The sequence below is a fragment of the Ovis aries genome, chromosome X, assembly GCF_016772045.2.
Source record: "Ovis aries strain OAR_USU_Benz2616 breed Rambouillet chromosome X, ARS-UI_Ramb_v3.0, whole genome shotgun sequence".
Taxonomy (NCBI): domain Eukaryota; kingdom Metazoa; phylum Chordata; class Mammalia; order Artiodactyla; family Bovidae; genus Ovis; species Ovis aries.
Genome location: NC_056080.1, coordinates 36,627,741 through 36,649,466, shown reverse-complemented (window position 1 = coordinate 36,649,466; position 21,726 = coordinate 36,627,741). Strand labels below are relative to the sequence as shown.

At 41.2% G+C, this 21,726-nt stretch overlaps 1 pseudogene; it reads left to right on the top strand.

Moving 5' to 3' along the window:
• The first annotated feature begins 18,335 nt into the window (after positions 1-18,335).
• On the top strand, positions 18,336-21,422 carry LOC114111580 (MOB kinase activator 1A-like; annotated as a pseudogene).
• Positions 21,423-21,726: the final 304 nt, after the last annotated feature.

Sequence of the window (21,726 nt, the reverse complement as noted above, 5' to 3'; positions counted from 1 at the left end):
ATATAATCTTGTTGAACTGACCCTTTTATCATTACGCATTTACCTTCTTTGACTCCAAAGACAGTTTTAGACAAAATGACTGTTTTGTGTGGTATAAGTGTAGTTACACTTGCCAGGCTGGAGAGGGTGAGCCAAGCTGGATAGGGCTAACTTTAGAGCATCCCTTTGGGGGCCCACCCTGTGACCCCCACCCTATAAAATTATGGTGCTGCTCCTCCAGGGTCAAGGACAGGAACTTGGTACTCTTCATGCTTCTATGATATTGACCTGGCACCAGGATCACATAAAAAAAAAAAAAAAAAAACAGCTGATGTGTGCAAAGAATTGACTCTTTTGTTCCCCTTCTATAGCAACCTAAACAATATATCCAATAAATACATATATCAGCCAACTCTTATGGGAGCAATAAGGTGACCTGAGCAAAAGGTAATACTTAGTTTTGTGCTAAGGAGGCTTGAGAGGCTAATAGGATTTTATGGAGGGGGGGGGTTATTATTTTACTAATATGCTGACATCTACCTATGACTCCATGCAACTGGTATATGCCACAGAATCTAACAGCAGGAAGGATCCGCATTGCCAAAGAAAAGTGGAGGTAGGGAAAAATGAGACTATCAGAGATACGAGTATGGACTTATCACAGTGTTTTGGGGTGAGAATCAGTGGGTCAACTCAGAATTCAGTTCAAGGTTTGATACCTGGGCATTATCCTATGTTGACCTTGGTTACTTAGGTATCAGGGCTTCTAGCACTCCAAACACGCTCATGATCCAAAAGATTTCTGAAAAAAGCTTGTATATACTAATAAATGCTTTATGTGCTCACTTTTTAAGCATATGCTTAGTTGCTCAGTCATGTCTGACTCTTTGAGATTCTTTGCAACCCCCTGGACTATAGCCCACCAAGTCCTCTGTCCATGGGGTTTTCCAGGCAAAAATACTGGACTGGATTACCATTTTTCCCTCCAGGGGATCTTCCTGACTCAGGGATCGAACCTGTGTCTCTTACATCTCCTGCACTGACAGGCAGGTTCTTTACCACTAGCACTACCTGAGGTGAGGTGAAGTTGCTCAGTCGTGTCCGACTCTTTGTGACCCCTGTGGACTGTAACCTACTAGGCTTCTCCGTCCATGGGATTCTCCAGGAAAGAATACTGGAGTGGATTGCCATTTCCTTCTCCAGGGGATCTTCCCAACCCAGGGATCGAACCCGGGTCTCCCGCATTGGAGGCAGACGCTTTAACCCACTACCCGCAAAGCCCTAAAAATCTAGAGCTGTGTCCTTGACCTTTGAGGAACTTTTCTCATGTGTAAAAATGAAGTAGTTGAAGCAGATTTTCTGACTTTATAGACCAAGATAATTTAAATCAGGAAGATTTTTTAAAATAAATATCTGAAAAATCTGTGAGGAGAATATTAAAGTATCATCTTAATGATCTCTAACCAGAAACAGTTCTATCTTTTCATGTGGAACAAAATGAAATTCTTCTACCTTGGAGATAAGCAGAGCCCAAGGCCCTTAATCTCAGTAACACAGTGTATCCAAGAACAGTGCACTCAAGGAGTGTGGCACCTAAAGATGAAAAAGCAAAGTGCCATTCATCTATTGCTTTCTGCATTACTGTGCAGCTTCTAGGTCTTAATACCTCTGACCTATGGCCTGAGCTCCTTATCTGGTTGACTTCCCTTTAATCTCTTTATCACCTCTCCAATGAATCCTCCATACTGACTCTGGTTGTGCATCTTTCCAGACCAAAGATCCATCATGACATTCTTCCTTCATTGGATTTCTGCATCAAGGGAAAAAAAAAAGCTTGTCTGCTGGCCAGTCATTTAAAACCTTCCACAGTCTTCTCTTGACCTGCTTTTTCAAATTTGTCTTCTTTACTCCCTGTGTTCTGTACAACTCCACACTGTTGTAGCTACTGTTCTGAATGCATTCTGCTTTCATACTTTCTGAGTCAAGCTCAAGCTTGCTTCTCAACCTCACCACTAACCCCATCCCTTTACTTTCATTCTGACAGTGGGGTCCTACCCACCCTCCGTGACCTTGTTCAAATAATTCCCTCCAGAACCCTCCTAGATCTCTGCAGTTGGAAATAATCTACCTTTTGCTTTTATTCCCAGAGCACTTTGAACCTTTTCCAGAAAACTCTTACAACAGCTGGCTGCTTTGTCAGTTACCCTCACTGCCTGTCTCTCACAGGATGAAAAGCGTGTGTGCCTTAATCATCATCATGACCCCAATAATGCCTAGCATAGTATGAATACTTGATGAGGATTCAGAAAACATTGGGTGACAACCAAAGGTAAGATTATAGCCAAAATAACATGTAAATAACATGCAGGAGGTAATACCAAACATTTTGTTAGTTGTAATGGCAACTTTATTTCTGGCCTTATTTGTAAGACTATTTGGCTATAAAGAACACAGTAGATAAAACATTTCTATCCCCTTTATTCAAGATAGCCATTCTATCTGTTTATACTAATAAGAATAAAATCTTTATTAGAGGGCTCAGAGTTAAATAGAAGCAGTTGAAATTAGCATTTAAATAGAATTTGGTGTTACCCAGATATAACACAAATTTGTAGTATATGATTATTGAGAGTCAGTTCTCCTACCATTGTGTAATATATTTTTTAGCTCATTGACCAGGGTTCTTCCTTGTTTGCTTTTAGAACACTCTCTCCTGTACCATGGCCAACAGGCCAGAGAGAATTGGTAAAGACTACTGATAACTATCACTTATGTATCATTTTATCTTGTTCTGAGCACTTTAATGTATTTTAGGTTATTTAATCTGTCTGAAATCTCTTCAAGGCAGGACTTGTTTCCTTTCTTGAGTGAGGAATCTTAGGCTTCAAATGTCGTGTCTCACATCTAACATTCAACAAATAGCAGAACCAGGTTCAAATCCAGATTTTCTGACTTGAAACAGCCAAGCTATGAAGAATGTAGAAGAGCTGGTCTGTAGACCAAGAGAATGAGGAAGAGTTGGTTTTTAGAAACATCATTTGTGGTCCATCCCCTGACCTAGTCAATGTGTTGGTGTATTCCCAGCATAGCTAACCTTGAAAAAATCCTTATAATAATTCAATTTCTCTGTATAAACCAATATTACACTAAAACATATATAAACATATATAAACTAAAACATATATAAACTAAAACATGTATAAACCAATATTACACTAAAACATATCTATGACCATCTCCCAAGATTAGTGTAGTTTATTCTCTGAAAGAAAGAAAAAACTATTCCAGAGCTTATTAGAACTCCAAAATGGGGAATGTGGAGTTAATGCGAGTCTCTTCATAAATTATCAAATTATCTTGACCTTCAAGAAAAGTTCAGGAGGTGCTTCCTTCATTCTCCTTGCCTTTCTAGTTTCTTTTTAATTTTATTTTTAAATTTTCTCCTCTTTCTGAATACCAAGGAAGTATTTCTAAGGAGCTCCACTGTGGAGAGCAACTTGTCCAGGTCCCTTTGCTCTGTCTTCTGTATTCAAAACCATCCATATCTTTGCCTTCATGACCTTCAAATTCAGTGTTTCTTAGGGAAATTTGCTCTCTTTTGTTCTTCTCCTGACAGGACTGGCAAGTCATTAGATGCCCTCTCTGTGTATCTGCCAAGCTAGCTGTATTTCCCAAGTCATAATTGTTTTACATACAGTTTTACATGTATGCTTTTTGAGATAAGGGAAAAGGATGTTAAAATTGAGATTGTCCCAAATCTTCAGATGTATGGTCATTATACCTATCTATGTGTATTTTATGTCCTTTATTCTATGGCTGTAACTTTCCTTCACATGAGAACAAAGGAGAGGGACTTGGATACCCCCCATTCCTGCCTGGATATGCAACTTAATTCTGTTATGTCTCCTTATTCACAACCCCTCTCCACAAATGTCCTTGAAAAATAGAGACTAGTTCATTTAGAAGCATCTCAAGGATATGTTATCACTCTCTTTAGCATGACTTTTCTCCAAATTGATGCACATAGCATTCAGTAAATATTGTGGAATGAGTGAATAAAAAAACTGAAATAAGGCTGAGGTTTTTGTTTGTTTGTTTTTAGCTGTAGCACACAACTGCTCTTTGTGGTTGTTATTCTTCTGGTTTCCATTTTTTGATCCTTGGCGTGTGCCACAAAGGTGAGGCAAAAGCTAACCCAGACCCTGAATTTTTCTGATAGTATCTCTGATAAGCTGTGACAACTTAGTGACATTAGAGAGATGTCAGAGTCTTTTTTTTTTAAGTCTCATAACATTTATTTATTACTTACTGATTAATGCATTCAACATGAGTTTTGGTGTTCACCTAACATTCAAACAGTATACTCTCAAGTTTCAACTCTGTTCAGTGAGTAAAACTTTAAACAGATACTTATGGTAATAAAGATTTTTAAATTTTTAAATATTAATTTATTTTAATTGGAGGCTAATTACTTTAAAATATTATATTGATTTTGCCATACATCAACATGAATCTGCCACGGGTGTACATGTGTTCCCCATCCTGAACCCCCCTCCCACCTCCCTCCCCATCCCATCCCTCAGGGTCATCCCAGTGCACCAGCCCCAAGCATCCTGTGTCATGCATCAAACCTGGACTGGCAATTCGTTTCACATATGATATTATACATGTTTCAATGCCATTCTCCCAAATCATCCCACCCTCACCCTCTCCCACAGAGTCCAAAAGACTGTTCTATACATCTGTGTCTCTTTTGCTGTCTCGCATACAGGGTTATCATTACCATCTTTCTAAATTCCAAATATATGTGTTAATATACTGTATTGGTGTTTTTCTTTCTGGCTTACTTCACTCTGTAAAATAGGCTCCAGTTTCATCCACCTCATTAGAACTGATTCAAATGCATTCTTTTTAATGGCTGAGTAGTACTCCATTGTGTATATGCACCACGACTTTCTTATCCATTTATCTGCTGATGGACATCTAGGTTGCTTCCATGTCCTGGCTATTATAAACAGTGCTGCAATGAACATCGAGGTACACATGTCTCTTTGAATTCTGGTTTCCTCGGTGTGTATGCCCAGCAGTGGGATTGCTGGGTCATAAGGCAGTTCTATTTCCAGTTTTTTAAGGAATCTCCACACTGTTCTCCATAGTGGCTGTACTAGTTTGCATTCCCACCCAACAGTGTAAGAGGGTTCCCTTTTCTCCACACCCTCTCCAGCATTTATTGCTTGTAGACTTTTGGATAGCAGCCATTCTGACTGGTGTGAAATGGTACCTCATTGTGGTTTTGATTTGCATTTCTCTGATAACGAGTGATGTTGACCATCTTTTCATGTGTTTGCTAGCCATCTGTATGTCTTCTTTGGAGAAATATCTGTTTAGTTCTTTGGCCCATTTTTTGATTGGGTCGTTTATTTTTCTGGAATTGAGCTGCAGGAGTTGCTTGTATATTTTTGAGATTAATTCTTTGTCAGTTATTTCATTTGCTATTATTTTCTCCCATTCTGAAGGGTGTCTTTTCACCTTGCTTATAGTTTCCTTTGTTGTACAGAAGCTTTTAAGTTTAATTAGGTCCCATTTGCTTATTTTTGCTTTTATTTCCAATATTCTGGGAGGTGAGTCATAGAGGATCCTGCTGTGATTTATGTTGGAAAGTGTTTTGCCTATGTTCTCCTCTAGGAGTTTTATAGTTTCTGGTCTTACGGTTAGATCTTTAATCCATTTTGAGTTTATTTTTGTGTATAGTGTTAGAAAATGTTCTGGTTTCATTCTTTTACAAGTGGTTGACCAGTTCTCCCAGCACCAGCTGTTAAAGAGATTCTCTTTTCTCTATTGTATATTCTTGCCTCCTTTGTCAAAGGTAAGGTGTCCATAGGTGTGTGGACTTATCTCTGGGCTATTTTGTTCCATTGATCTATATTTCTGTCTTTGTGCCAGTACCATACTGTCTTGATGACTGTTGCTCTGTAGTAGAGCCTGAAGTCAGGAAGGTTGACTCCTCCAGTTCCATTCTTCTTTCTCAAGATTGCTTTGGGTATTTGAGGTTTTTTGTATTTCCATACAAATTGTGAAATTATTTGTTCTAGCTCTATGAAAAATACCATTGGTAGCTTGATAGGGTTTGCATTGAATCTATAAATTGCTTTGGTAGTATACTCATTTTCACTATATTGATTGTTCTGATCCATGAACATGGTATATATCTCCATCTATTAGCGTCCTCTTTGATTTCTTTCAGCAGTGTTTTATAGTTTTCTATATATAGGTCTTTTGTTTCTTTAGGTAGGTATATCCCTAAGTATTTTATTCTTTTCGTTGCAATGGTGAATGGAATTGTTTCCTTAATTTCTCTTTCTGTTTTCTCATTGTTAGTGTATAGGAATGCAGGGGATTTTTGTGTGTTGATTTTATATCCTGCAACTTTACTATATTCATTGGTTCACTCTAGGAATTTTCTGGTGGAGTCTCTAGGGTTTTCTATGTAGAGGATCATGTCCTCTGCAAACAGTGAGAGTTTTACTTCTTCTTTCCCAATTTGGATTCCTTTTATTTCTTTTTCTGCTCTGATTGCTGTGGCCAAAACTTCCAAAACTATGTTGAATAGTAGTGGTGAGAGTGGGCACCCTTGTTGCCGGAAACCAGTGTGAGGAATCCCGCCCATGACAAGGTCATGAGGAAGGAAGCTGACATACGCAAGGCGTACTCAGACTTCAGGGGCCCCTCTGGAAATTCCTAAGCATGTGCCCCAACAAAAAATCTGCCGGTTTTTGTGCTCTGCTTTTCCACTTTTCTTATGTTCTCTGGAAAAAAAGTCAATTCAGGGCTTTAGTCTTCTGCATTTGAAACGGATGTTTCAGTTAAACCCCCTCTGATAGCTCTCTAGCTTGCCTAACAGGTTCCCCAGACTTCTTACAGCCTGTGAATTGCTTACAGCCCCCCAACTGTGAGAGGCACAAAGCTTAAAAGCATCTTAAAGATACAGAGCCTTTTCTAAAGGGTTAAAAATCATATTGGTGATGGGTTTTCACTGTTGACTCAAGGATTGCTGCCAGACCTCCATATTCTTTATCTTTTAGGCACCTGGAAGGATGTTACTCAATGTAAGCAGGATGTAGAAAAAGATACATAGTAGTTTTGATGTTAGCAACACTAGACTTTTGAGTTAATTGCTTCTCTTTTTCTGTAAACCACTGTACTCCCTCTACTTGTTATAAGTTGCTGTATCTTTGCTGTGTAAGAATGTAACTTTATTTAGTGCTTTCTGAGAGTGGCACCAGACCTTGGGAAGATCAACACAAATAAGTCTTCTGGTTGACAAACCCTTATCAGAAAAAAGGCTGTAAAATGTTAATTGGCCCTTTTGGCTGGAAGATGATGTAAATTACCTAAGACTTGTGTATACAATTAGGTATGCAGAGAGAAAAGCCTGGTTTTGATGAGTCTGGACTGCTAACGCTGCATAACTTTGTGTTACCCATTGATCTCCATGTTTTATCAAAAGTATAAAAGGCCTTCTGAACAATAGAGGATGGAGCTAGTTGCTGGACTGGTTTCCCCCATGTCTCTCTCTTTCCTCTCCTCGTCACTCTAATTTCAGGCTGAATTTCCACCTGGGGCTAGGAGGCTCGCCAAGTTTACTTACTTGCCCTGGCTGTTAAGACTCACGCGAAAGAGAGCCTAAGGCGAGGCACCCTTAGATATTCAAGCGAGTGCCGGTGGCCCAATGTAGATGGTGCAAATTCCTTGTCTGGAATTTTATTGGTCTTCCGCGTAATCCAAGCTATTCAGCCCTCTTTCTCCACTTAATTCTCCTACTACACTATTTCTTCCTAATCTAATCTTATATTTCTTATATCAATCAATAAATAAGTTTTTCTCATGCCAACGCCGTCCACCCTTCGAATTCCCTGGATCCACCGGGGCTGGACCCTGGCACCTTGTCTTGTTCCTGCCTTTGGGGGAAATGCTTTCAATTTTTCATCATTGAGGATAATGTTTGCTGTGGGTTTGTCATATATAGCTTTTATTATGTTGAGGTATGTTCCTTTTATTCCTGCTTTCTGGAGGGTTTTTATCATAAATGGATGTTGAATTTTGTCCAAGGCTTTCACTGCATCTATTGAGATAATCATATGGCTTTTATTTTTCAATTTGTTAATGGTGTATTACATTGATTCATTTGTGGATATTGAATCCTTGCATCCCTGGGATAAAGCCCACTTGGTCATGATGTATGATCTTTTTAATGTGTTGTTGGATTCTGATTGCTAGAATTTTATTAAGGATTTTTACATCTATGTTCATCAGTGATATTGGCCTATAGTTTCCTTTTCTGTGGCATCTTTGTCAGGTTTTGGTATTAGGGTGATGGTGGCCTCATAGAATGAGTTTGGAAGTTGACCTTCCTCTGCAATTTTCTGGAAGAGTTTGAGTAGGATAGCTGTTAGCTCTTCTCTAAATTTTTAGTGGAATTCAGCTGTGAAGCTGGCCGTCTGGACCTGGGCCTTTGTTTGCTGGAAGCTTTCTGATTACAGTTTCAATTTCTGTGCTTGTGATGAGTCTGTTAAGATTTTCTATTTCTTTCTGGTTCAGTTTTGGAAAGTTGTACTTCCCTAAGAATTTGTCCATTTCTTCCACGTTGTCCATTTTATTGGCATATAATTGCTGATAGTAGTCTCTTATGATCCTTTGTATTTCTGTGTTGTCTGTTGTGATCTCTCCATTTTCATTTCTAATTTTATTGATTTGATTTGTCTCCCTTTGTTTCCTGCTGAGTCTGGTTAATGGTTTGTCAATTTTATTTATCCTTTCAAAGAACCAGCTTTTGGCTTTGTTGATTTTTGCTATGGTCTCTTTTGTTTCTTTTGCATTTATTTCTGCCCTAATTTTTAAGATTTCTTTCCTTCTACTAACCCTGGGGTTCTTCATTTCTTCCTTTTCTAGTTGCTTTAGGTGTAGAGTTAGGTTGTTTATTTGACTTTTTTCTTGTTTCTTGAGGTATGCCTGTATTGCTCTGAACCTTCCTCTTAGCACTGCTTTTACAGTGTCCCACAGGTTTTGGGTTGTTGTGTTTTCATTTTCATTCATTTCTATGCACATTTTGATTTCTTTTTTGATTTCTTCTATGATTTGTTGGTTACTCAGCAGCATGTTGTTCAGCCTCCATATCTTGGAATTTTTAATAGTTTTTCTCCTGTAATTGAGATCTAATCTTACTGCATTGTGGTCAGAAAAGATGCTTGGAATGATTTCAATTTTTTTGAATTTACCAAGGCTAGATTTATGGCCCAGGATGTGATCTATCCTGGAGAAGGTTCCATGTGCGCTTGGGAAAAAGGTGAAATTCATTGTATTGGGGTGAAATGTCCTATAGATATCAATTAGATCTAACTGGTCCATTGTATCATTTAAAGTTTGTGTTTCCTTGTTAACTTTCCGTTTAGTTGATCTATCCATAGATGTGAGTGGGGTATTAAAGTCTCCCCCTATTATTGTGTTATTGTTAATTTCCCCTTTCATACTTGTTAGCATTTGTCTTACATATTGCAGTGTCCCTATGTTGGGTGCATATATATTTATAATTGTTATATCTTCTTCTAGAATTGATCCTTTGATCATTATGTAGTGTCCTTCTTTGTCTCTTTTTACAGCCTTTGTTTTAAAATCTGTTTTATCTGATATGAATATTGCTACTCCTGCTTTCTTTTGGTCTCTATTTGTGTGGAATATCTTTTCCAGCCCTTCACTTTCAGTCTGTATGTGTCTCTTGTTTTGAGGTGGGTCTCTTGTAGACAACATATATAGGGGTCTTGTTTTGTGTCCATTCAGCCAGTCTTTGTCTGTTGGTTGGGGCATTCAACCCATTTACATTTAAGGTAATTATTGATAAGTATGATCCCATTGCCATTTACTTTATTGTTTTGGGTTCGAGTTTATACACCCTTTCTGTGTTTCCTGTCTAGAGAAGATCCTTTAGGATTTGTTGGAGAGCTGGTTTGGTGGTGCTGAATTCTCTCAGCTTTTGCTTGTCTGTAAAGCTTTTGATTTCTCCCTCATACGTGAATGAGATCCTTCCTGGGTACAGTAATCTGGGCTGTAGGTTATTTTCTTTCATCACTTTAAGTATGTCCTGCTTATCCCTCCTGGCCTGAAGAGTTTCTATTGAAAGATCAGCTGTTATCCTTATGGGAATCCCCTTGTGTGTTATTTGTTGTTTTTCCCTTGCTGCTTTTAATATTTGTTGTTTGTGTTTGATCTTTGTTAATTTGATTAATATGTGTCTTGGGGTGTTTTGCCTTGGGTTTATCCTGTTTGGGACTCTCTGGGTTTCTTGGACTTGGGTGATTATTTCCTTCCCCATTTTAGGGAAGTTTTCAACTATTATCTCCTCAAGTATTTTCTCATGGTCTTTCTTTTTGTCTTCTTCTTCTGGGATTCCTATGATTCGAATGTTGGGGCATTTAACAATGTCCCAGAGGTCTCTGAAATTGTACTCATTTCTTTTAATTCGTTTTTCTTTTTTCCTCTCTGTTTCATTTATTTCTACCATTCTATCTTCTACCTCACCAATCCTATCTTCTGCTCCATTATTCTACTATTTCTTCCCTCCAGAGTGTTTTTGATCTCACTTATTGCATTATTAATTATATATTGTCTTTTTTGTTTCTTCTAGGTCTTTGTTAAACCTTTCTTGCATCTTCTCAATCCTTGTCTCCAGGCTATCTATCTGTAACTCCATTTTGTTTTCAAGATTTTATGCCATTTTCACTATCAATATTCGGAATTCTTTCTCAGGTAGATTCCCTATCTCTTCCTCTTTTGTTTGGTTTGGTGGGCATTCATCCTGTTCCTTTACCTGCTGGGTATTCTTCTGCCTCTTCATCTTGTTTATATTGCTGTGTTTCGGGTGGCCTTTCTGTATTCTGGCAGTTTGTGGAGTTCTCTTTATTGTGGAGTTTCCTCGCTGTGGGTGGGGTTGTACGGGTGGCTTGTCAAGGTTTCCTGGTTAGGGAAGCTTGCATTGGTGTTCTTGTGGGTGCTGGATGTCTTCTCTCTGGAGTGCAATGAAGTGTCCAGTAATGAGTTATTAGATGTCAGTGGGTTTGGAATGACTATGGGCAGCCTGTATATTGAAGCTCAGGGCTATGTCCTGTGTTGCTGGAGAATTTATGTGGTATGCCTTGCTCTGGAACTTGTTGGGCCTTGGGTGGTGCTTGGTTTCAGTGTAGGTATGGAGACGTTTGATGAGCTCCTATTGATTAATGTTTCCTGGAGTCAGGAGTTCTCTGGTGTTCTCAGGGTTTGGACTTAAGCCTCCTACTTCTGGTTTTCAGTCTTATTTTTACAGTAGCCTCAAGACTTCTCCATCTTTCCAGCACCATTGATAAAACATCTAGGTGAAAGATGAAAGGTTTCTCCACAGTGAGGGACACCCAGAGAGTTTCACAGAGTTACAGGGAGATGAGAAGAGGGAGGAGGGAGATAGAGGTGACCAGAATGAGATGAGGAGGAATCAAAAGAGGAGAGAGCAAGCTAGCCAGTAATCACTTCCTTATGTGTGCTCCACAGTCTGGACCACTCAAAGATGTTCACGGAGTTATACAGAGAAGAGAAGAGGGAGGAAGGAGACAGAGGTGGCCAGGAGGATAGAGGGGGGAATCAAAAGGAGAGAGACAGATCCAGCCAGTAATCAGTTCCCTAAGTGTTATCCACAGTCTGGACACACAAAGAGATTCACAGAGTTGGGTAGAGAAGAAAAGGGGGAGGGGGCAGATAGAGGCAACCTGGTGGATAAAAAGGAGAGTCCAAAGCAGGAGAGAGCAGTCAAGCCAGTAATCTCTCTCCCAAGTAAAAATGGGTACTGAAGATTGGGTTCTTAAAGGTACAAAGTAACAAATACTAAAAAGCAAAGATTAAAAATCTAGAGTAGAGGTTGGTTTTTCAAAAATTCAGTATTAAAGAAAAAAAGACAAAGTCACAAAAATTATTATATATATATATATATATATATATATATATATATGAAGCTTGCTTTAAAAAATAGGGTCTCTCTTTTTTTTGCAAAGTAATAGTAGGTTATAAAAATGAAAATTAAAGGAGTAATAGGGGACTTAAAAATAAGAATGATAGTAAAAATAGTAAAATTATATCTAGGACTTTCTCTGGTGGTGTTGTGGCCAGTGTGGGGTCAGTTCATTTTCAGATAGTTCTTGATCCGGCTTATATTTCTCAAGATCTATAGGCCCCTTCCTATGTAGTCGGTACTAACTACAGGGTTTTAATCTATTGCACTTGTCACTTCCAAGGAGGTTCCCTTGTTTTAGCTTCTTCTGTTTGCTGGTCTCTTCAGTGTTTAACTTCTGCCCTGATGCAAGGGGGTGGTAGTGGACAGTTTTTTAGGCTCACTTGCTCAGTCGTGCTGTGGAGAGGGAGGTACGCTGCAAACAAATAACACTGGCGTGTGCTCGCAGTGTCTCAACCACACTGGGTTTGCCCCGACTCATGGCGTGTGTGCTTTCCCTGTCTACACTGCTTAGCCTCTAGGTTGCTCTGCTGGGAACTCTCTGAGGCTGGCCCTGGGTTGTATGCACTTCCCAGGTCTAAGCCACTCAGGTTCAGGCACTCGGGTAGACCTCAAAGGCACAGACTTGGTTGGGCCTGCGTTTTGTGCCCTTCCCAGGTCCTAGCAGCTCAGGTGACCAGGTGTTTGGCGAGCATGGTCGCTGTGACTTATCGCCTCCCCAGTCCCTGCCGCTCGGTTTTCTGGGTATACAACTGGTGCACCTTCTCAGGCGGATGTCGACCATCCAGAATCCCAAGAAGTCTTGGTTAGCAATGAAGCCTGCTTGCAGTTTGGTAGATAATGCCTCTCTGGGGCCGTGATTGCCCCCTTCCGGCTCTGGCTGCCCTCGCCTGCCTGTCTCTGGAGGGGGATGGGCCAGTCCGCAGCCAGCTAGCTCTGCTCAGTCCTTCGTCTGTGAGCGGGCCTGAAGGTGTCTTAGGTTAGGGCTTTTCGCAAGGTAGCTCTCCCACAGTCTGGTTTGCTATCTCAAGTCAGCCTCAGATTGCCCTCGGGGCATTCAGGCCTGGTCCTTATTCTAAGCAATGCAGACTGCGCCTCCCTGCCCAGCCCCCGCCTGCTAGTGGTGGGTGCAGGTGTCTGTGCTGCTTCTCCACTTGGGGAGTTACTGTTGGGCATGTACTCTGTGGGTTTTAATTATTTATATATTTTTCCTCCTGGTTATGTTGCCCTCTGTGGTTCCAAGGCACGTCACAGACTCGGCAGTGAGGGTGTTTCCTGGTGTTTGGAAACCTCTCCTTTTTAAGACTCTGTGCCCATGACAGAGCTCCATCCCTACCTCTTTTGTCTCTCTTTTTATCTTTTATATTTTTTCCTACCTCCTTTCAAAGACAATGGGCTGCTTTTCTAGGTGCCTGATGTCCTCTGCTGGCATTCAGAAGTTGTTTTGTGGAATTTACTCAGAGTTCAAATGATCTTTTGATGAATTTGTGGGGGAGAAAGTGGTCTCCCTGTCCTATTCCTCTGCCATCTTAGGGAGATGTCAAAGTCTTGAACACTTCTGTTCTGCATATGTCTCCCATATCAGCACCAATGATTGAGTCCCAATTTTATTTGATCAAGACCTCTTGGGTATTGGAAATGTCTCCTCTATGTATCACTGCAAGCTTATATTAATACTGAGACTCAAGGTACTTTTGTTTTATGATTTAAATCTATAATATCCAAATCTTGACATACTTTCTCTGCACTAAATGAACTCAAACTTGCCCTGAATCTCAAGATATGACCCTAGCAATGAAAAAGGATTCTTTATGAGAGACAAAAATACATTTTCATTCTGCTACCTGCACATCATATTCATTAGTTTGTTCCCAAGTCTAAGAGGAGGGTAGATGCTAACTTGATTTGTAAAGTTAATTAAAGTTGTTGGAACATGTCACATGACAACAGGGGATTCCATGAATCTCAGTACCTACTCAGTACCTTTTGTTGGGCAACCACACGTAATGCAGCTGAAATTTGAGTTTCCTCTTGCTCCTTTTCATTTCCTTAAATGGTTATGCAAGATTGTTAATGTCTTCAATGAAGTTTTATTTATACCACAGAATTAAACTAGCAGGGAATCATGTTCCTGTTCATTTTGCTTTGTAAATGGCATGATGACTAGGCCTGGGGCTGGTGGTTTTCAATCTTTACAGTCTCAGAACATCTTTATTCCATATTTCTTCCTTACATCTTTGTATGAGTGTCACATGAAGGTGAGGAGACAGCCAAGATGAAGGGAAGATAAAGGGGGTCAGGAGTGGGCATTCCAGCACAAAGGTGTCAGGGAAGAACAGCAGAGGATGTTTGGGAACCATAAGCAGTTGCATAATCATAAGGGATTTGATTTAAGTCATACCTGAATGGTCTAGTGGTTTTCCTTACTTTCTTCAATTTAAGTCTGAATTTGGCGATAAGGAGTTCATGATCTGAGCCACAGTCAGCTCTGGGTCTTGGTTTTGCTGACTGTATAGAGCTTCTCCATCTTTGGCTGCAAAGAATATAATCAATCTGATTTCAGAGTGCCTGATGAACTATGGACGGAGGTTCGTGACATTTTACAGGAGACAGGGATCAAGACCATACCCATGGAAAAGAAATGCAAAAAAGCAAAATGTCTGTCTGGGGAGGCCTTACAAATAGCTGTGAAAAGAAGAGAAGTGAAAAGCAAAGGAGAAAAGGAAAGATAGAAGCATCTGAATGCAGAGTTCCAAATAATAGCAAGGAGAGATAAGAAAGCCTTTCTCAGCAAACAATGCAAAGAAATATAGGAAAACAACAGAATGGGGATAGATATCTCTTCAAGAAAATTAGAGATACCAAAGGAACACTTCATGCAAAGATGAGCTTGATAAAGGACAGAAATGGTATGGACCTAACAGAAGCAGAAGATATTAAGAAGAGGGTGGCAAGAATACACAGAAGAACTGTACAAAAAGATCTTCACAACCAAGATAATCACGATGGTGTGATCACTCACCTAGAGCCAGACATCCTGGAATGTGAAGTCAAATGGGCCTTAGAAAGCATCACTACGAAGAAAGCTAATGGAGGTGATGGAATTCCAGTTGAGCTATTTCAAATCCTGGAAGATGATGCTGTGAAAGTGCTGCACTCAATAGGCCAGCAAATTTGGAAAACTCAGCAGTGGCCACAGGACTGGAAAAGGTCCGTTTTCATTCCAATCCCAAAGAAAGGCAATGCCAAAGAATGCTCAAACATGTATATTACCATACGTGAAATAGATGACCAGTCCAAGCTCCATGCATGAAACAGGGCACTCAAAGCCAGTGCACTGGGACGACCCAGAGGAATGGGATGGGGAGGGAGGTAGGAGGGGGGTTTGGGACAGGGGGACACATGTTCACCCATGGCTGATTCATGTCAATGTATGGCAGAAACCACCACAATATTGTAAAGTAATTAGCCTCCAATTAAGATAAGTTAATAAAACAAAACAAAACATTCCTGAGACCCCACCCCCAGAGTTTTTGACTCGGTGGATCTGTGGTGTTGGAGAAGACTCTTGAGAGTCCCTTGGACTGCAAGGAGATCCAACCTGTCTATCCTAAAGGAAATCAGTCTTGAATATTCATTGGAAAGAGGGAAGGAATGAGCCCTAGTTCTGGTGGAGACCAGGTGAGACAGGAGGGGATGGTGAGGGGGCTTTGGCAGCTGTGACAGACAACTCAGGAAGAGCAGCAGCAGTTTTGTCCTTCAATTCATCAGGATTTATCGAGGGCCTTCCTCAAGGTCAAGTGCTGGAAGATGGTGAATGGGATGCAGGAGACATGGTGTTTGAGGTTCTGATGTCATAGCCACAGACCAATGTGTGACAGTGAGAAGTGGAACTTTGAAGCTTGCAGCAGGGGTGGGCCAGAGATGACAGATCTGTAAGTCAACAGCTCATAGCTGGTGGTTGAAACTGAGAGTAAACTTACTTACCCAGGGAGCCCATGGCAGAAGAAGAACACTGAGTTTGGCAGAACTCTAGATGATGTAAACATTAAAATGTTTATACAATTACTTTTTTTAGTAGGTATCCTATGCACATGATATGATATCCAAAGGGTTCAAAAGGCTAGAGAGAAGTGAGTTTTTCTTCAGCCTTGTCCCCTGGCTATCCTGCTCCTGGCACTGTAACCACCTTTATTGGTTTCTGGTGTATCATTTCAAAGATACTCTCTATAAATGCAAATGTTTGCAAGTATGTTTGTGGTGGTTGGGATCATTTCAAACAGTGCCATCTCGTGTTCAGTCTGGTTGAGTTGCAGTCCTTGAGGACCCACCTACATGCAGATGTCTAACAGTGAGAAATAGACCTTTGATGCTTGCAGGAGAGGTGTGGGCCAGAGAGAAAAGATCTGTAAGTCATCAGCCCCCAGGTGGGAGTTGAAACAGCAAGAGTGAATTATCTGCTCCCGGAGTGCTCATTCCTTTCCAGAAATGCAACACAGAGGGAAAGAGAGGACTGAGCAGGGGAAAGAAAAACAGCGAGAAAATGGGTGTGTAACCTCAGAAGTGAAGATGGTGTTGGACATTATTGCTTTCAAGAAAATAAATTATTAGAGAAAAAGAAGAGAACACTTGAGGTTGTGTTTTGTTCCAAATAGCTAAGTGGGTGGAGAAAATGAAACTTTATGATAAAATGGAAAGCATAGGGCGTTTGGAAGACTCAGATGGACACCCCAGAGACATGCCTTCTCTATTTGTTTACTTTCCTCAAGACTTACACTCTGGGAAGTCTCCGGAAGCCTTAAGAACCAGAGGCATCTCAGTAGTATGCGCTGAACATGTATGGAGTGTTTTTCCTTCCAAAAACATTCTAGCAACATTTTCCTGCAGCATCGTGGAGTGACTTCACTTTCACTTTTCACTTTCATGCATTGGAGAAGAAAATGGCAGCCCACTCCAGTGTTCTTGCCTGGGGAATCCTGGGGACTGGGGAGCCTGGTGGGCTACCGTCTATGGGGTTGCACAGAGTCGGACACGACTGAAGTGACTTAGCAGCAGCAGCAGCATGGTGTACAAAGTATGCAGATGGTGACTGTAGCCATGAAATTAAAAGACACTTACTCCTTGGAAGAAAAGTTATGACCAACCTAGATAGTATATTCAAAAGCAGAGACATTACTTTGCCGACTAAGGTCCGTCTAGTCAAGGCTATGGTTTTTCCAGTGGTCATGTATGGATGTGAGAGTTGGACTGTGAAGAAGGCTGAGCAACGAAGAATTGATGCTTTTGAACTGTGGTGTTAGAGAAGACTCTTGAGAGTCCCTTGGACTGCAAGGAGATCCAACCAGTCCATTCTGAAGGAGATCAGCCCTGGGATTTCTTTGGAAGGAATGATGCTAAAGCTGAAACTCCAGTACTTTGGCCACCTCATGCGAAGAGTTGACTCATTGGAAAAGACTCTGATGCTGGGAGGGATTGGGGGCAGGAGGAGAAGGGGATGACAGAGGATGAGATGGCTGGATGGCATCACTGACTCGATGGACGTGAGTCTGAGTGAACTCCGGGAGATGGTGATGGACAGGGAGGCCTGGTATGCTGCGATTCATGGGGTCGCAAAGAGTGGGACACGACTGAGCGATTGAACTGAACTGAACTGCAGCTCGGAGCGTCTCGGCTGTGGCTTGCTGCCCTCTAGTGGCCAGCAAGGAACCTCCCACTCCGGCTCTGCCTGGCTTCACTGTGACTTCAGTGAGGAGGGGAAATGGGGACTGGGGTTTGTGCTGAGTATGTGGAGGGCTCCTTGGGAACATTGGAGACTATCAGCTTCTCTACCCAATCCACCATTTACCCAGATAAGAAAATTTTCTTGGTCCAGAACACATTATAGAGGTAGCCATTAGGGCCAGACTTGAACTCGTTGTTTCTATGATGTAAACAGTATTCTAAAGATAATGCTTTCTACTTTCTCTAATGAAAGAGATGGCAGGCAAGATGTGGTTGGAGCAGACCCTCCTGAATATGTCAGCAGGGAAATCAAATGGGAATAGTGTAAACCAAACAAGTTTGTAAACTCTAAAGTACATGTATAATACAGCATTATTTTAGGGAAAAATATCAGTGATCATGTGGCCTCTGCAGTAGATTCTTGGGCAAGATGTGCAACTTCTCCAAGCTTCAGCTGGCCCATCTTGGGATAACAATACATCTTGCATGTATGTGTGGCTGAGATCATATGAGTTGATGGTTGAAGGGCTTACTTTACCTTTTACTGTGTTTGACTGACACAGTATTAAAGACTTAATAAATTTAGCTATTATTTATAATGAGGCCCATGCGCCTCGTGCACAGTGAGCCCAAACAAAGCGAAATGTTAGAGTCTGGAGCAGAGAAAGATTCATTGCGGGCCATGATTCTCAGGTAGCTCAGTGGTAAAGAATCTGCCTGCCACTTCAGGAGACACAAGTTCGATCCTTGGGTCAGGAAGATCCCATGGAGGAAGAAATGTCAACCCACTCCAATATTCTTGTCTGGGAAATCCCATGGACAGAGTACGCTGGCGGGCTACAGTCCATGGGGTCACAAAGAGTCCGACACCACTTACGAACTGAGCAGACATGCAAGGAGATAAGGTGGCTCATATCTGAAGAACCTCACACTCCCGGAAGGGTTTCAAGGGAAGCACTTTTAAAAGCCAGATGGGGTGCCTGGGGAATCATGCACAATTCTCTGATGGTCTGATGAGGAAGCAACAGGGTGGTGTCACAGAGGTTAACTTTCTCAGTCCTTAGGCTCCAGGAGGCCTGGGACTTTGTGCTCACGGTCATCAAGTAGTAATATCTTCTATTTGGTGGGAAGTTTTTGCTTCTGCAAAACAACTCAGAAAATGTGTATCAAATGCAATACTATTATCCAGGTACTTCAGAGAGGAGCTAAAGCAGAGTATGTGGGGGGAAGGCACCATAGGATCCTGCTCGGTTACATTATTATTATTTTACTGGTTTATAGTGTTGATTATTCTTTAGGAGATACAGCCCCAGCTTCAGCTTTATGACAGACTAGGAGAACCCTTCCATAAATAGAAACTCTACTTCGCAGTTTATAAGGGTGTTTCAAGTCAATGTTGATCCCACTTAGTTAAAGCAGCACTTAAAATTCCTCATAAAGCTCTCCTCAAAGAGATGGAAGGCTTGTTCTTCTAAGGGGAAGTATGTACTTGAATGGCCACTTGATGTGAAGAAACTGTAGAAGTGATTGAAGTGAACTTTGAAGGCCTTGATAAAATGGACCTCAAAGTCCCCACAGGCTGAAAATTTTGAATCACCTGACTCTCTGACCTGCTTGTTGCCTGGAAATTCATGAGCAGAGGCCGACAGCAGAAGGGACCAAAGACACGTCTCCGCACAAGCTTGTGGCTGACCCCGCCCCACATTCTGGAGGGAAACTCCATTCTCTCCTCCTCGTGGCGGGCACTCAGGTCCCTTTCAGTCACCCAGGGATTCTCCTGGAATGGCATACAGGCTGCCCATGATGGCACCCTCCCTTCCAGCACCACGAGCCAAGAATGCTATCCTAATGGAGGAGAGACGGGCATCAAGCTGAAGGAAATCAAAATAGTAAGACTCTGCAGGATGACTGAACAGAGATCTAAGGAAATGACTGACAGTAAAACCTGGCAAGGATGATTTAGATACCGGTCTGATCTTTGCATGATATAAACATTGTAACTTCTTGTGTCTTGGCAGAAAATAATACAAACATCATCATCTGATTTTTCAGTTCCATCTGACAGTCATAGCATTGATAGAATGCTGTGATTAGGGTACAGAGAGAGGAAACTATACAAGCTTGAATTGTGACATAGAATATACTTAATTCTTCTTTATGGAAGGATAGACGAACAAGTTGGTGAATTGACTGTACTACACAATGGACTATGAATTCCTAAGAAGGATCCATCACTATAAGTCAACAAATATTTCAATATAGACAGTATTAAAGGAATTTCCCTGGTGGTGCAGTGGATATAAGAATTCACCTGCCAGTGCAGGGGACGTGGGTTCAATCCCTGGTCTGGGAAGATCCCACATGCTGGTGCAACTAAGCCCATGTACCACCACTACCAAGCCTGTGTGCTGCAGCTACTAAAGGCCATGCACCTAAAGCCTGTGCTTCACAAGAGAAGCCACCACAATGCAACAAAGAGTAACCCCCTCTTGCTGCAACTAGAGAAAAGCCCATGCAAAGCAACAAAGATCCAATGCAGCCAAAGCTAAAATAAATTATTTTTAAAAGCTATTAGTGTCTGGACTTATAGGGAAAAATCATAATATCAAAATAGCTCATGTTATTGAGCATTTACTGAATACCAGATGCTGTGCAGAGTACTTTTCACACATTATCTCATTTTATTCTTGAGACATACAGCAAATTTTCATATTTTACTGGGGTTCTTTAGAGAATGTCTTTCTTTGCCTTCATATGATTTACCACAATTCATCATTATATATTATTTGGCTATTTGATGTCCAAACATTATAATTGATGTCTGACATAATTGCAGTGTAAGTGGAATCTTTTCTTTTGAAATACGGGTGGGTCCATTTTTCTGGTTGGTGGTGTGGGGGAGGCAGCACTGGGCTTTGCCCCAAGTTTGACCCCCGCTCAGGGTAGCAGTAGTCTGCGTTTCGCTGTCTGCAGACTGAGGAGTGTCTACCTCTCCTGGTTCCCAAGTGCTGCCTTTGCGTACTGACTGCACTGCAACCCAGTGTTCTCTCCCTCCCCAACCTCTACCCTCACCCTCAAGAAGAAAAGAAGAGCTTCCCCTTCAGCAGCCATTCCTCTAATACATTGAAATCCAAGAACATCCCTGAAGGAGCTCATCAATATGAACACTTAAAACCTGCAGAAGCACTGTCGGAAGTGGGAACACGAAGGAAGCTGCCATGTTGCCAGAGAAAGAGGACCTTCATCAGTGGATGACAGTTAACACTATGGATTTCTTTAGCCAGATCACAACTCAGCACTGAAACAAGCTGCAGATCCAAGATCTGAACATCACTGGGAAGATGGTACTAGTTTTGACAGCAGTCACGTGTCCTGCTCCAAAATATATTGACCATTTGATGCCTTGAGTTCAGGATGAACTTGACTGTGAAGCTTTTTCCTTCTAAGATTGGTGTCCCATTTCCCCAAAATCTTATATCTGTGTAAAGACTCTTCTAAAGCATCTGTCCAGAGTTTACTGCCCACCTTTCTTACCACCACTTTGATTCTTTGACATAGCTGCCAGAAAGGGCCTGTCATAGCATGTCCTTTAAGTATTTTATTTGTTCAAGATTTCAATTTGATTGATAGAGGAGAGTTGGCACCACTTCAGGAATTCATTGAGGAGTTTAGATTAAAAGACAGGTTTCTTTAACACAGTTATCCTCTTGTTTCATGTACCGTTTGGCTTGTCTTATTGCTAATCTGCCATAGACTTGTATTGGAGGTTGAATTGTGCAACCCCTGCCAATCATATGTTGCAGTCCTAACCCCCAGTACCTTATTTGGAAGTAGAGTCCTTGCAGATGTAATTAAGTTAAAATGAGGTCATTAGTTTGGACTTTAACCCAGTATGACTGGTGTCATGTAAAGAGGAAATTTGGATATACAGACATGTACAAAGGGAGAATGTCCTGTGAACATGAAAACTTAGACACATCATCCGTTTCTTTAAGTCC